Here is a 19,201-nt window from a genome sequence, read left to right as displayed (position 1 = left end):
AATTAACTTACAGTTTAACAAATTGAATACCAGGTAGCTGAAATCTGTGGCATCTGGAGGGGTGTATTCATTGAGTTATGTATGAAACTGTAACAACTTTGTACATCACTTTGACAATAAAGAAATTTTAAAAAATAAAGGTCAAGAGAAGGGGTAGAAAAGTGGTGAAGGGAAGTGTGGTTTTAATCATAATATTCAATGGATATATGTGAATGTAAACTTAGAAATAATGCTGTATTAATAACCTCCTTTAAAGCTACATTATGTACAAGGGTTTGCATTCACTAAGCATTCAGGAAGCTAATGAATACGTAATATAAGAAGAAAATGACTCCGAGGGATGAGAATCCTAGAAAAATTTTAACTGGCTGTCATTAGAAACCAATTGAGTAAAAATAAAAAAAGACAGTTGATTAAAACAATTACATTGTGAGGACATTGCAATAATCAAATACTTTCTTGCAAAACCCATAAAAATACAGGATATAAAAGCAACAATAAAATTTATTTTTATTTTATTTATTTTATTTTTTAATTAGTTGTGCAAAGGTGTTTCAATTCATGAAGGGAGTTAAGTAGAGAAGAATTGAGATTAAAATGCTATCATTTACTTTAATTGATATTCCACAAATAAATGTATTATTTTTTTTTTGCTTATATCATGATGATGATGATGATGATGATGATGATGATGATGATGATGATGATGATATAATGAGTCAAAATGTAAATGTTTTTGTCTGGAGCATCCTCAGAATGAGTGAGGAAAGGAAAGGATAGTAATGAGTGGAGAAGTGCCGACAAGCATAATGGAATCCACCAAACACATTTAGAGGAAGCAAGATATTGTAGGGGAGGAGTGATGGAACTATAAATGAAGAAGCAAAATTGTTCAAAGTGAATCCTACCCAAATATGGAAGTATCACAATGAACCCTCATCATGTTGTTAATTTATGTTAATTCAAAATAAAAAAAATAACAGTGTGGGGTTTTGGATAAACTTGAAGACAAGTACTGATAGATAACTAGTGCATGAAGAGATATGTGAACTCCAAGTCCCATTCTAAAATGATGTACACAACTTTTAGACTTCTCCTTGGCTTGAAAGGCAAGTATCCTAAAGTCAAGTACCAGTCATAAGGAACAACTGAACAGATATTTATAAAACATAATCAGTGCCTTTTCAAGTCCAACTTGAGAACAATTGTTGATACGATACACACACACACACACACACACACACACACACACACATATACATATATATTCAAAATTAGAGAAAATTGTTGGAAAAGGCAAGCTACCTAGAATAGAATAATGAAAAACATTTCCATTTCTTTGAAGGATTTTTGAACTGGAATTTTGATATAGTGCTATTTACTTTCCTTTCCGCAAAAGTTTCTTAAGTGCCCTGGATACCTCTTTGTTGTGCAAGCTGTATATGAGAGGGTTTAACATGGGGGGGAGGATGGTGTAAAAGGCTGATACCATCTTCTTCTGGTCTGGGGTATGAAAAGAGGCTGGCCGCATGTACATGAACATGGCAGCTCCATAATGGAGTCCAACCACTGACAGCTGGGAGGAGCAGGTAGTGAAGGCTTTGCGGTGACTTTCCCCGGAACTCATATGGATGACAGCTTGGAGAACATGGGAGTTAAATGATGACTACTGAAACTGGGAAGATTAACATCACCACACAGCAGATGAATAACAGCTGTTCAAATGCAAATGTGTCTGTGCAGGATAGAGGCAAAAGGGCAGCAACATCGCAGAAAAAGTGGTGGATTTCCAGAGAGCTGCAATAAGAGAACGACAGGGCAAACGCAAGAACAAGGATGCCATCAAGGGAACCCAGGGTCCAGCAAGCAATAGTCATGATCACACAGAGTTTCTTGTTCATGAGGACGGTATACCGGAGTGGGTGACATATAGCTACATAATGATCATAGGCCATGACAGCCAGTAGGAAGCATTCAGCTCCAAATAGGGAGACATAGAAGAATATCTGTGTGCCACATGCTGCCAGAGAGATGGACTTGCAACCAGACAGATAGGTGAAGGACATCTTTGGCACCATGGTGCAGATGAGCATGAGATCCATGAAAGAGAGTTGGCTGAGGAGGAACTACATGTGGTATGGAGCTACCTGTCCAAGTAGATGAGGAGGACCATGACCAGATTCTCCATGAGAGCTACTGTAAAGACACCGAGGACCAGGACCAGGGAGAAGAGGAAGGTGTGGGTTGGGCTGTGATTGAAGATCCCCATCAGGATAGAGTTGAGACTGATTTCTCCACAACATCCTGGGTATATTTGCATATCTGAAAGTTTCAGAGAAAGACTACAATGTGTTTATCATTTCTGTTTCAAGCACATATTCTTGCAAGAGGCTCTACTGGGATGTTAAACAATGATGAGTATGACATTCTAACCAAACTTTAATCACAATGTCATGTGATTCATCAGGGCTTTTGTATGTATTTCCTTGTTCACCCTCCCTGAAGTCTAAGCTCAGTAAGTTATTCTTTGCATATAGCAGTATTGAAACTTATGAGGACTTATACACATATAGCAAATAAAGGGCTAAGAGGTGAAATAATCTACATTTCTAAAAAAAAAATTACAATAATATTTTGTTACTGAACTTTTTATCTCCCTTTGGCTGACTCTCCAGTTTGGTAGTTGCTTCAAGACCAAAATTTCTGCTCTGCTCTCTTCTTTTTCTCCTGCAATCTTACTCCCAGCCCAGTGAAAACAGGCCAATGAACTCTTATCCTGGAGAGAATGTGTATAGTTCAATTTAGAGAAGAAACTGTATAAACATTTCCTTGTCAAACTAAGATTGGATCTTGGCTTATTGTCTAAGAATATCTTATGTGAAAACCATCTTGTAAGGAATAACAAAATATTCATTGCCTTTTTGAGCATAATTTTATTTTTTCTGATTGAAGCTGTTGCTTGTTTATTTCATCGATTAGTATATACTTTTGAGAAATTTATTTTTCCTGACACAGGAAAATATTACATTTGGATAAATATCTCAAAATCAAGAAAGCTCCTTCCTAAATTTAATGTGTTGTATTGAGGACAGTTATATTGTACTACTCTGAGTGGATGGATGTCTCTGCTAACCAGCTACAGTAAATTCAAGTTGGGCAGAACCCAGAACGCACTTGTGTGAGCTTTTTCACAGAACTCTGAAAAATGAACCTGAATTGATACCATAAGTCAGGCCATATATTATATATACTTCAATCTTGAGTCTAATCAATTGAATATCAACGAAGTATTTTAAGCTATTTCTTAATGAAGTAGAATACTATCAAATGATTTTGCATTAAGAAGAGAAATTCTCCAACAACTCAATTTGGAAACCCCCTTTGTACAACTACTGAAGGACAATAAAAAGAGGGAAAAAAATCAGATGTTCAAAGTAGGGTGACTACATAGACACTATCTTTAGGCATAGATCCCGTAGAGAAGATAGATGAATCCAGAATAAAATCAGGTGGTAACACTGGCTGGAAAAACTTAGTTTTACTATGGCTATAAAACATCAAAATGCAAAGATATTTCCCAAACTAGATAAATATACTAAATTTTACATCCACAGAACAACTTATCAGCAAGTCATACACAAACTTAGCTTTGTGACTATTACAAAATACATACTGTTTACTTACTTTTTTTTAATATACATCATTGTATTAGTAGAAATGTTTATCTCTTTTCTTTAAGAAACTAACAATGAGTTTCTTTTTGTCAAATGCTCCATGGCATGCTCTTTATTTAACTTTTTCATTCTTTTTTCATTTTTTACTATTTTACAGTTTCATATGTTCGGCCATGGGTACATTTCTCTTGTAGTATTTGTTATCTCCTTTGTCATTCTCCGCTCCACCTCCCGTTTTCTTCTCCCCCATGAGTTGTTCAGTTGGTTTACACCAAATGGTTTTGCAAGTATTGCTTTTGGAGTCATTTGTCTTTTTATCCTTTGTCTCTCCACTTTGATATTCCCTTTCACTTCCCTAGTTCTAATACCAGTATATACAGTATCCAGGGTACTCAGATCAAATACAGTGATAACGTGGGTACAACCACAGGAAGGGGATATAAAAAGATCATCAACAAATGACGCTATTGTTTCACATGGCATAATGAAAGTAATTATAGCAGTGATATAACACACGTTTTCATAACATGGAGTTCGTTAATTTTACTTAACATCATCTTATGCATTCATAAGGACATAGCTATTGGGCTCTCATGATTCTCTGCTGTATCCTAAACCTGTGCTAATTATTCCCTATGAGGGAGACCATAGAGTCCATGTTTCTTCGGGTCTGGCTCACTTCACTTAATATAATTGTTTCCAAGTTCTTCCATTTCCTTACAAATGGGGCACTGTCATTCTTTCTGATAGAGGCATAAAATTCCATTGTGTATATATACCACATTTTCCTGATCCGTTTGTCTACTGAGGGGCATCTGGGTTGGTTCCATATATTTTAGCTATGACAAATTGTGCTGCGATGAACATTGTTGTGCTGGTGGCTTTAGTGTGTTCTTGTTTGTGGTCTTTTGGGTAGATGCCCAAAAGTGGGGCTGCTGGGTCATAGGGGCCTCTATGTTTAGCCTTCTGAGGAATCTCCATACCGCTTCACTTACTTTAATCTTGTAAACATATTAAGGAAAAATTTATTCATTGTAACAAGAGTATGTGAAAACATTCAAATTTCTTAGAGATATATTCTACTCTCAAGATTTTAAAAAAATCACCAGTATTTTCTAAATCTTTGTGTCTGGGTCTTACACTGAATAACTGTTTTTTTTTCTGGAAGTCACAATCCTTTTGAGTCTGCTTTACAAATTCTGTGCTTACACCTGTATAGTGCCAAGCCTGGTATATTTCTACATTTTTCCAACAGGATTTTGAGTCACCTTAATTGTAAAATTTCCTCACAGGTATAAATATTTTTATTATCACATGTGTTTTTCATGTTGATTTTTTGTGGGAATTTAAGGAGAATACCAGGGAAGATGATAAAGGTTATTTAAGAATAGAAGTGATTTAATGCAAAATTAACTTGACAGAAATAGAAAATAGCTCATAAAAGTAGAAAATAAAACAATTCAGTACATAAAGGATATCACAATTAGAGTTCATGAAATATGGGTGAAGATTAGAGGAGAAAAATATAAAGCATGAAGTTATGTGATTGAATAAAGTATGGGAAGTTCTGCAGTGCATAGAGTTTGGCAATTCCCTAGCTCTATGATTTTGACCAAACTAGAGATCCATGTATTCCAAACTTAGTTTTCTGTTATTTCATCTTTATGCCATTGATATCTAGAATTTTATTAATAAGTGTATTTGATGAATAAATAGAAATATAAACATATCAAGATATTCACTGAATTGTTGTAATGTGATATCATTTCCATGGTGACTTGCAAGCTAAAATTTTGCATTCAATAATCTTTGAAAATTTTTAAGGTCAAAGAATTCCTAACTCCACTTTAAAGTGGTAAAAGTGCTACTTGATACGTGATTGTTTCTGTGATGTTATTTTGAGATATGTATATGCATACATAATTCATATCTATGAAGATATTTATGTTTATCATAAATTTCTTAATAAATAATTTGTCAAATAATTTTTATTAAAAATAGCTTGCCTTTTTTTCTTTTCATTTTGAAGGAGAGCTTAAGATTTGAGAAGGGGTGTGGCATTTGCCAGATGTTATGCACAAGATGAATCTATGCAAATCATCTGCAATAATTCCAATATTCAGGCTGAAAAAGCTTCATACTTATACAACCCTGAATATTACTCTAAAACCCCATTTCTTGTGGATTATATTTTTCTACCCCCAAATCATGAAGATTAAGCTGAAAAGATAACAGATTTTTGAAGGAGAAGAGTTATAGGCTTGTTATACTCACATGATGTAGGTAATTCACCAAAGAAACCCTTGGTTCTTGGTTCTTTGGAAAATCCCACTCACTCTCTGACTTTGACCCACATCACAACCTTTCCTGCTGAGTTATGTAGAGAAAATTCCATAGAATCTCTCAGTCAAAAGGTATACACTTCTGGAGATCTTTCCATTTTCATATATCATGGACTTTAGATCCATCCCTCCACAGAGATTATGTCTCTCAGCTTCAACTACCGAATGTTATTCTGCCTTTCACAATCTCTCATAGGAAACAATATCTGCATGATCCCCTGACTCTAGTTGATTTTGCCTATATTTTTAAAGTTTTTTTTTACCTGCTCTAAAGGTATAACTTATGGTTAAGTTTTAGAACATAAATCCTGTTCATTATGAAGACAAAAAAATTTTTAGGAATATTTATTGTAAAGTAAACAGAACTGAGTGTATCACCTTGTCCTTTCAGGTTAACACTTTGACCTCTTCTCCATGTATCATATCAGATACTTAGGCTCAAGTAACTGTAAATGTGCTTACAAAAAAAGTATATGTAGTTGAACATGAGGCTAACAGTTCATATGATGCAAAGGTTTTGAAGGGCTCTCTGTGCTTTATTTATGTAACCTTACTAATTTGATATAAATTCACTATGGTAGTCTACAAAACTCATCTTTAGGTCTAGGTGTTTTTATCTCTTTGTTTCTCCAAATCCTTTTATTTCTCCAAATCCATGGAATTTCTTAAAAGACCAGTACCAATGTGTTCCTTAAAATTGTTCAGTGTCCCTTCATAAATGGAAAATCAAACAATAATCATCCCTGTGGAGCCATCATGACTTGCACTTCTCTTTAATTGATTGGTGTTTCCTCATTGGCTCTGTGACATTTCTAAATGCACCACAACATGTTAGTTTTCTTCCTTGCATTCTCTCTCACTTTCCTTCAAGCCACATATCCAGGAGCATGCACTGTCAGGATTCTGGTTATGTATGGATCCTGTGGATTTACACAACCCAGGTAAAAACATTTACAATATACATATGGGATTTTGGCAGGGTTTTTTTGCTACTATTTCATCTATATCATTCAAAATAGTTTCATTCATTTTGGAGCACTTGTAGTCTAAATAACTTTGGCTGCTCATAAACTAAATCTATGAATATTGTTTAAAATTTAACCCAAGGCTGAGAATGTGGCTGAATGATAGAGTGGTTGCCTGGCATTTATGAAGTACCTGGGTTTGATTCTTCAGTATCACAGAAACAGAAAAAGGCTGAAGTGGTGCTATGGCTGAAATGATATGATGCTAGCCACAAGCAAAAAAGCACACAGGCATAGTACCCAAGCCCTGAGTTCAAGCCCCCGATCTAGCAAAAAAAAAAAATGCCTGATTAACAAAAGAGCTAAAATTTTTGAATAATATGTGTTGAGTTTATATAATTTTTTTAGTTTTAAATTCCATTTTTATATAAATTTGTTTTATACTAGAGAGTTTTTTCTTTTACTCAGTATTACATAAGGTTTTAACCAGTCATTGAGCATTGACTGCAAATATATTTTACAATATACTTTGTCTTATTCACCTCATACATAACATTGTTATATCATTATAGAAAAATATAATGTAGTAATATTCCTTTGGTAATAATTTGTACTGAATCCTCAGTCTTTTCCTTCACTGGACTTCAGTACAAAACACAGGTAATAATTGATTCTATGGTACAAGTTATCTGAGGTGATTTTCTACACATGTAAAAACCTAAACAGAAGAGAAACAGAGACACAGAGAAGGAAAGTAATTCAGTGAGAATGCAGTATATGCTTAACTTTTCATATAGTCAATTTTCCATTTAGTATATACATCTTCCCTCCAACACACACCCAGGTTTGTGGGACAATTTTTCTGAGAGTATAGGAGAGGGAATCTCAACAGACAAGCATTTGAATCATCTGATAGGACACATTAGTCTCTACTTCAGATACTATCCATCAAGGTGAATTCACATGATCAGAATAAGTAATGCATCTCTCGTCTCATTGAAGAAATTAGTTCACCATTATAGATATGAAAAATGCAAGCATGACACCAGTCTCTCATACCTGCAAACCTAAATACTCAGGAGGTTGAGTAGAAAACTTCATCAGGATCCATTTTCAATTAACCAGTAAAATACTAGGCTAGAAATGTGGCTTAAGTGGTAGAGCACAAGCCACAAATAATAAGCAAGTCAAGTGATGGCAGCAGACTTAAGAGTTTAAGCAACAATACTGGCAAAAAGACAAGAGAAGTAAAAGAAGAGAAGGAGGAAATGGAGGAAGAGGAGAAAAAGGAGAAAGGGGAGAAGGGAAGAAGAATCAAGGTAGTGACAATTACAACAATTCTACTTATTTAGTTTGTGAATTTCACCTTTATCAACATTCATATGTACTGCATTAGAATGGCAAATGAATATATTCTTAATCAAGGGTGAAATACAATTAGAGGTGCTGTCTCAGATATTTTTGTTTCAGGCAATAATCATAGCCCTGATAATTTGGTATGTTTATATTAACTTTGTTTCAATTTTTCACTGTATTTATTATCTGATGAAAATTTTATTATTCTTTAACTTGTTACAGTAAGCAATCTTATTAGTGATCTAATGCTGAATTGTTCTGTCTTGCAGGAAGTAACAAACATTTCAAATGTTTTCATAATACAGCTTCAAATAAACACATGAAAACAACTCTACTTGAAGACTGATTATGGGTAAAGCTTATAGTGGGCCAACGTACACTGATACCCACTCTCTAAAGTGAGAACAAAAATTATATGGAAGTAAGAAAGGGTGAAGTACTGTAGAGTTTTCACAGACATAACCAGACTTGACATACTTGATGAAGGTCCATACAATATTGAAACTACAGTAAGGGTGAAGTTTCAGTTCTTTGAAGTCTAAATGCTGCCATTAGATATTTTTGTGGGTACATGTAAAGGGTGCTGCTTTCACACAGACAGCTTTATCCATGTTAAGAAAAACAAAAATCTAGCATTTTAGAGTGCATTAGTGGTGGTGTGTGAATTACAGCTAGTTAGGGTTCATCCACAATTTTCTTAATTGAGACTCAAAATATATATTTTATTGTTATTGTAAAGGTGATGTACAGAGATGATTACAATTACGTAAGTCAGGTAGTGAGTACATTTCTTTGTGAACAGTGTCGCCATTTCCCTTACTGTCTCCGAGTTTTTCCCACCCCATCCCCATCCCCCAAATAATATCCTCCTTGATATGAACCTTCCACTTAAAGAGAAAATAGCTAAAGCCTTTGAGAAGAGGGAAAGAAAGAGGAAAAAGGGGGACTTTGTAAAATGAGAGATAGAGATGAAGAATGGCAAGAATCCAATTGCATTTTTAATATAACTTAATGAACTGAATATATATACTACATTTTATGTATGTATGTATGTATCTATCTATCTATTTATTTATCTATCAATCTATCTACAGTATCCACTTGGATTGTTGTGCTCTTCCATACAGGTTTTCTACTTAGAAGGTAAGGAGAAGAAAATACACTGGTGAGCTTTTTTTTTTTTTTTTTGCAAATTTTTATTATCAAACTGATGTACAGAGAGGTTACATTTTCATACGTTAGGTATTGGATACATTGCTTGTACTGTTTGCTACCTCGTCCCTCATACCCCCCTTCCTTCCCCCCCTTTTCAATTCCCATGAGTTCACTTACACCAAACAGTTTTGCAAGTATGGCTTTTGTAGTTTTTTGTCTTTTATTACCCAGTGTCTCTCAATTTTGGTATTCCCTTTCAATTCCCTAGTTCTAATACCAGTATACACGGTTTCCAATATACTCAGATAAGACTACAGAGATAGTGTAGGTACAACCACAGGAAGGGGATACAAGAACACCATCAATAATAGAAGCTACAGGAGAGAAAGATGGCGCTGACAGAATAGGGAGGCACCCCGACTCGCTCCAACTGAATAGCGAGCTGGGAACTCCAACACCCAACACCCCATCTAGAACCCAGCAAAACCAGCAGCCAGAAGCAGTGGAGAAACGCAGGAAAACAAAAAGGAGCAAAAAAGAAGAACCGAAAACCTACACGGAGCCGGAGAATCTCCGGGGCACCCTCCCCCCACCAGCCGACCCTGGCCCTAACAGGGCCAGGCTGGGAAAGGGGAACCCAGCGATCGGCAGACAGGCTGCCAGGAGTGCAGAATTCAGATAGCAGGAGACCCCACAGACAAAAGGGAGGGTGCGGACCAAGACACACACCGGCAGCAACAAGAAGGTCGGGTCCACACCGGGTTCGCACAAGGGAACCCAGCGCGGCAGAAAGAGGGAACTGGAGAAGCCACCACGACACTTCGCTAACCCCTGAAGGGCCAATGGCTGTGCTGGACACACACACAAAGCAGCAACTGTGAGTCCCCCATTACCCCCTCCCCCAACAGGAGACCAGCTATCAGAAACCCAAGCCCGACAAAGAAGCTAGATCTCCCTCCCTCCCCCTCCCCACCCTGAGGGAACAAAGAACCCCCAAATCAGGCTGGGAGCCCCCATCAGGCGCTGGGAAGTCAGTTTAGCAGGGAAAGGGCGGAGCAGCCCCAAGGCCCCACAGGTTCCTGAACTGGCAGAACCGGCCCTGCCCCCTTCCCAACAGGGGCTGGGGGACGGCCAGCAGTGCAAGCCCCACCCGAGGCGCCTGGACGTCGAAGACTCTTACAACTAAAATCACAAGTGCTGGTGGGCAATACCAGCCCAGCAGGGTCACCTGAGCCTGATCACGTCCCCCCCTCGCAGCGGAGGTGAGGTCTGAGGGTGCCAAGCCACACCCGGACAGTCGATCCCACTGGACCCCACACATACCGCCCCCACCCCAACGGACTCGCAGGAGGGCGCAAGCACAACCCAACAACCCAGGGCTCGCTCTGGAAGGCATATCCCACTAAAGTGCCTGTTGTAGTGAACGCACAGTGCACAGGAGGGTGGGGCCCCAGGCGACAGCGCCCGCTCTGGTAGGCGTACCCTGCAATAGTGGGCGGGGCCACAGCGACAGCACCTGCTGCCGTAGACACGCCTACACAGGAGGGAGGGAAGATCTACACAGACCTCCAGATGTGCAAATCACAAAGAAACATAACTCAGTTCATCAAAGGGCAAGCCAACTCACCAGCTCCAAAAACAAGCACAACTGAATAGGAGATGGAGACTAAAAAAGCAAATGAGGCCATGTTAACAGGAATGATCGAAAGCGTCAGAAATGAAATCAGAAAACAATTCCAGGAGTTTAGAGTGGAAATCTGGAAGGATACCCAGGAAGCCAAGAAAGAAATGGAAGCAAAAATGGATACAATGCAAGCCTCAATTAAAGAAATGGAAGCAAAAATGGATACAATGCAAGCCGCCTTTAAAGAAAATCTCCACATCCTGAGAATTGAAATGCATGAAAAAATAGATTTAAAATACAACGTTTTAAAGGAAGAAATTTCCATGATCAGAACTGATATGACAACCATAAATAGCTCTCTGACATCCATAAACTCCACAATTGAAACCATAACACAAAGAGTCGACCATATAGAATCCAGAATCTCTCGCCTAGACGATGAAGCAGCTGACAACAACCAGAAAATGACCACACTCCAAGAAAAGGTGAAGCTTCAGGGAAGACTAATCCAGGAAATAATGGACAAAGACAAGAGATATAATCTGCGCATAATTGGAATAGAAGAAGGAGCCGAATACCAGAACAGAGGGCTTAATCATGTTCTCAATAAAGTTATTGCAGAAAACTTCCCCAATCTCACAGGGGACCCCATCCAGGTAACCGAAGCCTATAGGAAACCTGGCAGGCCAGACCCCAGGAAAGCCACCCCAAGGCACATAATATTCAAGACTACAGACCTCAAGATTAAAGAGCAAATTCTGAATTCAGCCAAAGCAAAGAAGGAAACTTTTTTCAATGGGAAGAGGATTCGAATAACATCCGACTTATCCACACAAACTTACCAAGCTCAAAGTGAGTGGAAGAACACCATCCAAGTACTTCAGAATAACAATTTACAACCTCGGATCAAATATCCAGCGAAATTGGAGTTCACATTTGAAGGGAGAACCATATCATTCCACACCAAAGAGGAGCTAAACGAGTATGTGAATAAAAAAAACCAGCCCTACAACGAATATTAAGAGTGGAACCCCACCCAACAGAGATCGTAAAAGACACACAGACAGAATCAGAAAGAAACTTCAATAGCCAAAGTCCAGCAGAAAGACCAGCTCACTAAAGACAGGAAAAAAAAAGAGGAACAAACAGCCCAACAAGAAAATGGAAGGAGAAAAAACACCCTTATCCTTGATCTCTTTAAATATAAATGGTTTAAACTCCCCTATAAAGAGGAGCAAACTGGCAGAATGGATTCGCAAACAAAAAGTTGACATCTGCTGTCTACAAGAGACCCACCTTACAGCAAGGGACAAAAACAGGCTTCGAATGAAAGGATGGAGCAAGATCTACCAAGCAAATGCACCCACCAAAACGGCAGGTGTAGCCATTCTGATCTCAGACAAGCTGGACTTCTCAGTAAAGTCCACTCAAAAAGACAAAGAAGGACACTACATATTAATACAAGGAAAAATCCAGAATCAAGAAATCACGGTGATAAATGTATACTCACCGAACAAAAGAGGCCCTACATATGTCAAGCAAATTCTCACAGAATTACAGAGCAAGATAGATGCAAACACAATCATAGTGGGTGACTTTAATAATCCTCTCTCTCCAAGAGACAGATCCAACACCCAGAGGATTAGTAAGGGAGCTGAGGACCTAAATAACACCATTTACCAAATGGATCTAACAGACCTATATAGAACTTTTCACCCTACAGAGACCCAATACACCTTCTTTTCAGCAGTCCATGGATCATATTCCAAAATAGACCACGTCATAGCCCACACAAAGAACCTCAGCAAATACAAAATATTGACATCATCCCATGTATTATATCTGATCACAGTGGATTAAAGGTAACCCTCAACAACAAAGGATACGACAGAGGCTATACACCATCTTGGAGGCTAAATGCCATGCTGCTATCCAACACTTGGGCCACAGACCAAATTAAAGGTGAAATCAACGAATTCATAAGCCACAATGACAAAGAATACACATCACAAAGAAAAGTATGGGACACAGCTAAGGCAGTACTGAGGGGCAAGATCATTGCACTCAGCACCCACATTAAAAGAATGGAAGCAGAGCAGGTGAATACCCTCACGATGAAACTAAAACAACTGGAGAAACAAGAAATGACAGAATCTAAACCGACTAGGAGGGGAGAGATCACAAAGATTAAAGAAGAGATAAATCTGATTGAAAATAGAAAGACCATTCAACAAATAAATAAGACTAAAAGCTGGTTCTTTGAGAAAATAAACAAAATTGACAGACCCCTTGCAAGACTTACAAAAAAAGGAAGAGAAGAGACTCATATACGCAAAATCAGGGACTCCACCGGAAAAATTACAACAAGTACACATGATATTCAAACAATCATAAGGAGCTATTTCCAAAACCTCTACTCAGCAAAAAACAATAATTTTACAGAAATGGATCAATTCTTAGAGAAGTACAAACTGCCCAAACTGAAACAAGAAGAAATAAATCAACTAAATAAACCAATAACTTACCGTGAGATACAGGAGGTAATCAAGAACCTCCCTACTAAGAAAAGCCCAGGCCCAGATGGATTCACCAACGAATTCTACAAAACCTTTAGTGAGGAGCTAATACCAATACTCCTCAAACTCTTCCGCGAAATAGAAACAGAGGGAGAAATCCCAAACTCATTCTACGAAGCTAATATCATACTCATTCCCAAACCAGGCAAAGATCCAACCAAAAAAGAGAACTACAGAACAATATCACTAATGAACACAGACGCAAAGCTCCTCAATAAAATATTAGCTAACAGGATCCAGAAACTGATCAAGAAAATCATACATCATGACCAAGTAGGCTTCATCCCTCAGTCACAAGGATGGTTCAACATCCCTAAATCAATCAACGTAATTCACCACATAAACAGATCTAAAATTAAGAATTACATTGTTATCTCAGTCGATGCCCAAAAAGCCTTTGACGAAATACAACATCCATACTTCTTAAAAGCTTGGGAGAGAACAGGAATACATGGAACATTCCTCAAAACAATAAAAGCCATATACAACAGACCAACTGCTAATATCATATTAAATGGAGAGAAACGTAAATCATTCCCCCTAAACTCAGGAACAAGACAAGGATGCCCACTCTCCCCACTTCTGTTCAACATAGTGCTGGAATCCCTAGCCATAGCAATAAGGCAAGAGGAGGATATCAAAGGGATCCACATCGGTAAGGAAGAAATCAAGTTATCCCTATTCGCAGACGACATGATCTTATATGTGAAGGACCCAAAAAACTCAGTACCCAAACTCCTACACCTAATAAACCAATTCGGCAAAGTAGCAGGATACAAAATCAATCCACAAAAATCAGCAGCTTTTCTGTACACCAGCAATAGACAAACAGAAAAGGAAATTATGGAAACAATTCCATTTACAGTAGCCAAAAAAAGAATAAGGTACCTAGGGATCAACTTAACCAAGGACATGACGGACCTATTCAATGAAAACTACAAAAATCTAATAAGGGAAATCAAAGAAGACACAAGGAGATGGAAAGACCTCCCATGCTCATAGGTAGGCGGAATCAATATAGTGAAAATGGCCATATTGCCCAAATTGCTATACAAATTCAATGCAATACCTATCAAAATCCCAGCCACATTTTTCACTGAAATAGAGAAACTAATCCATAAATTCATATGGAACAGCAAAAAACCTAGAATAGCCAAAGCAATTCTAGGCAAAAAAAAATAGTGCAGGAGGTATCACAATACCAGACTTCAAGCTCTACTACAAGGCCATCATAACAAAAAAAGCATGGAATTGGTATAAAAACAGATTGCAATACCAATGGATCAGAATTGAAGACCCAGAAATAAAACCGCACTCTTACAGCCAACTGATATTCGACAAAGGAGCTAAAGACATACAATGGAATAAACAGAGCCTCTTCAACTACTGGGAGTGGGCAGCTGCAGGGACCCAAGAACATGGGATCAAGGACCTCAACATCAGACCTGAATCCTTGAAACTACTGAAGGACAGAGTAGGAAAGACACTTGAACTCATAGGCACAGAAAGGAACTTCGTGAATATAGTCCCAGGGGCACAACAAATAGGGGAAAGACTCTACAAATGGGACTACTACAAATTAAAAAGTTTCTGCACAGCTAAGGTCATAGCCACCAAAATAGAAAGACAGCCAACGATATGGGAAAGGATATTTACCAGCACAGCAACAGACAAAAGCCTGATATCGGTCATTTACAGAGAACTCAAAAAACTTAAGCCCCTCCAAGCCCAATAAACCTATTAGGAAATGGGCAAAAGAGCTAAAGAGAGACTTCACAAGAGAAGATATAAAAATGGCAAAGAAACACATGAGGAAATGCTCAACATCCCTGCTAGTAAAGGAAATGCAAATAAAAACAACCCTGAGGGGCTGGGGATATAGCCTAGTGGCAAGAGTGCCTGCCTCGGATATATGAGGCCCTAGGTTCGATTCCCCAGCACCACATATACAGAAAACGGCCAGAAGCGGCGCTGTGGCTCAAGTGGCAGATTGCTAGCCTTGAGCGGGAAGAAGCCAGGGACAGTGCTCAGGCCCTGAGTCCAAGGCCCAGGACTGGCAAAAAAAAAAAACAAAAAAAACAATCCTGAGATACCACCTCACCCCAGTTAGAATGGCCTATACTCTGAACTCAGGACACAACAAATGCTGGAGGGGCTGTGGGGAAAGAGGAACCCTTCTCCATTGTTGGTGGGAGTGCAAATTAGTACAACCACTTTTGAAAACAGTATGGAGGTTTCTCAAAAAGCTCAATATAGACCTACCTTATGACCCAGCCATACCACTCCTAGGCATCTATCCTAAACAGCAAAACCCAAGATATCAAAAAGACATTTGTACTACCATGTTTATCGCGGCACAATTCACAATAGCCAAAATATGGAAACAACCCAGATGCCCCTCCACAGACAAATGGATACAAAAAATATGGTACTTATACACAATGGAATACTACATAGCGATTAGGAATGGTGAAATATTGTTATTCGCAGGGAAATGGTCAGAACTCGAACAAATAATGTTGAGTGAGACAAGGCTAGAACACAGAAAACAAAGGGGCATGATCTCCCTGATATATGACTGTTAACAAAGGGAGACGGAGAGACAGTAGAGACCAAGTCTGTGAATACTGTATATGTTCTTGATACATTGTATATTGCATAAATGTCTACCTGACCTAGACAAGGGATAGAAAAACAGGTCGTAAAATATCACAAGAAATGTACACACTGCCCTACTATGTAACTGCACCCCCTTTGCATAACACCTTGTAAAAAAAATTATGTTCAATTAATAAAAAAAATAATAATAGAAGCTATAGATGCACATGGGACGTTGAAAGTAGTTACAACTGTGATATAACAATCATTTCCATAACATGGAGTTCATTTCACTTAGCATCATCTTATGTGTTCCTAAGAGTATAGCTATTGGGCACTTGTGATCCTCTGCTGTGACTTGCCTAAACCTGTGCTAATTATTCCCAATAAGGGAGCCCATAGAGTCCATGTTTCTTTGGGTGTGGCTCACTTCACTTAGTATAATTTTTTCCAAGTCCTTCCATTTCCTTATGAATGGGGCAATGTCATTCTTTCTGATAGAGGCATAAAATTCCATTGTGTATATGTACCACATTTTTCTGATCCATTCGGCTACTGAGGGGCATCTGGGTTGGTTCCAGATTCTCGCTATGACAAATTGTGCTGCGATGAACATTGTTGTGCTGGTGGCATTACTGTGATTTTGTTTGTGGTCTTTTGGATAGATACCCAAAAGTGGGGCTGCTGGGTCATAGGGGAGTTCTGTATTTAGCCTTCTGAGGACTCTCCATACTGGTTGCCAGAGTGGCTGAACCAGTTTACATTCCCACCAACAATGAAGTAGTGTTCCCTTTTGGGAACATCCCCTCCAACAATTGTTATAGTTAGTTTTCTTGATATATGACATTCTTACTGGGGTGATATGGAATCTCAATGTTGTTTTGATTTGCATTCATAGGTATTTTATGTATTGGGGGGCTATTGCAAAAGGAGTTGCTTTCCTGATTTCAGCCTCTGTCTTTGGGTCGTTAGCATAGAGAAAGGCCATTGATTTTTGAGGGTTTATTTTATATCCTGCAACTTTGCCAAAGTTTTGCATTAGCTCTAGTAGCTTGGGGGTAGAGTCTCTGGGATTCTTTTTTTTTTTTTTTTTTTTTTTTTGCCAGTCCTGGGCCTTGGACTCAGGGCCTGAGCACCGTCCCTGGCTTCTTCCCGCTCAAGGCTCTAGCACTCTGCCACTTGAGCCACAGCGCCGCTTCTGGCCGTTTTCTGTATATGTGGTGCTGGGGAATCGAACCTAGGGCCTCGTGTATCCGAGGCAGGCACTCTTGCCACTAGGCCATATCCCCAGCCCCTCTGGGATTCTTTAGGTATAGGATCATGTCATCTGCGAAAAGAGAAAGTTTAACTTCATCTTTTCCTATTTGGATCCCCTTTATATTTTCTTCTTGCCTAATTGCTCTGGCTAGGAATTCTAGTACTATGTTGAAGAGCAGGGGAGAGAGTGGACATCTCTGCCTTGTTCCTGATTTTAAAGGGAATGGCTTTAGTTTTTCGTTTTTCACCATTTAGAGTTATGCTTGCTGTTGGTTTGTCAAAAACTGCTTTGATTATTTTCAGGAATGTTCCCTCGAATCCCAGTTTGTCCAGGGCTTTTAGCATAAATGGGTGCTGGATTTTATTGAATGCTTTTTCCACATCCAGAGATAAAACCATGTGGTTCTTTACCTTGCTCCGGTAGATGTGGTGGATTACATCAATTGACTTGTGTATATTAAACCAACCTTGCATCCCTGGGATGAATCCAGTTTGATCGTGGTGTATGATTTTTTTGAAGACCTGTTGAAGTGGATTGGGCAAAATTTGGTTGAGAATTTTTGCGTCTATGTTCATCAGGGAAAGCAGTGTATAGTCCTCTTTCTGTGATGAGTCCCTGCCTGGTCTTGGGAGGGTTATACTGGCTTCATAGAATGTGTCTGGTAGTGAACGTTCTCTTTCAATTTCATTGAAGAGTTTGAGAAATATTGGTGTGAGTTCTGTTTTGAAGGCCTTGTAGAATTCTGCAGTGAATCCGTCTGGACCTGGGCTTTTCTTGGAAGGAGATCATTTATTGCCATTTCTATTTCAATACTTGATATGGGTCTGTTTAGAAGGTTTAAATCTTCATGGCTGAGTTTGGGGATATGAATTTTTTCTAGGAAATCATCCATTTCTTCCAAGTTCTCGAATTTGTTGGCATAAAGGTTTGCAAAATAGTCCCTTATTATTTTCTGAATTTCGGTTATTTCTGTGATGATATTACCTGTTTCATCTCTTATCTTGTTTATTTGAGTGTGCTGCCTTCATTTTTTGGTTATATTTGCCAGGGGTCTGTCTATCTTGTTGATTTTTTCAAAGAACCAACTCTTTGTTTTGTTGATTCTTTTGATGATTTTTTTCATCTTTAATTGATTTAATTCTGATTTGATTTTAATTATTTGCTTATATCTATTGACTTGGGATTTGGCTTGTTGTTCTCGTTCAAGGAAATTAAGGTGCTTCTTTAAATTATTGATTTGCTGTTTCTCCAGTTTGTTGGTGTATGGACTCAGAGATATAAATTTTCCTCTGAGTACTGCCTTTGTTTTGTCCCAAAGGAGCTGCTACTTTTTGTCCTCATCTTGGTTGATTTCCATAAACATTTGAATTTCCATTTTAATTTCTTCAATGACCCACTGATGGTTCAGCAGTGTGTTGTTTAGTCTCCATGAATTGTAGGATTTTCTGTGGTGGCAGTTTGAGTTGAGCTCTAATTTTATTCCATTCTGTTCTCAGAGAATGCAGGGAACGGTTTTGAAACTTCTGAATTTGTACAGATTTTCTTTGTGCTCTAAGATGTGATCTATTTTGGAAAATGTTCCTTGTGCTGCGGAGAAGAATGTGTATTGTGTTGTTGCTGGGTGGAATATTCTGCAGAAGTTGGTTACATCTA

The 19,201-nt window shown here is 38.4% G+C and overlaps 1 pseudogene; it reads right to left on the bottom strand.

The window, feature by feature from the left end:
• Window positions 1–1,378: 1,378 nt before the first annotated feature.
• Window positions 1,379–2,303, bottom strand: LOC125359932 (annotated as a pseudogene).
• Between the last annotated feature and the right edge of the window lie 16,898 nt (window positions 2,304–19,201).

This window comes from Perognathus longimembris, chromosome 11 (assembly GCF_023159225.1).
Source record: "Perognathus longimembris pacificus isolate PPM17 chromosome 11, ASM2315922v1, whole genome shotgun sequence".
NCBI classification, from domain to species: Eukaryota; Metazoa; Chordata; class Mammalia; order Rodentia; family Heteromyidae; genus Perognathus; species Perognathus longimembris.
Note: the sequence above shows the minus strand (reverse complement) of the source record. Positions and strands in the feature narration are given on the sequence as shown.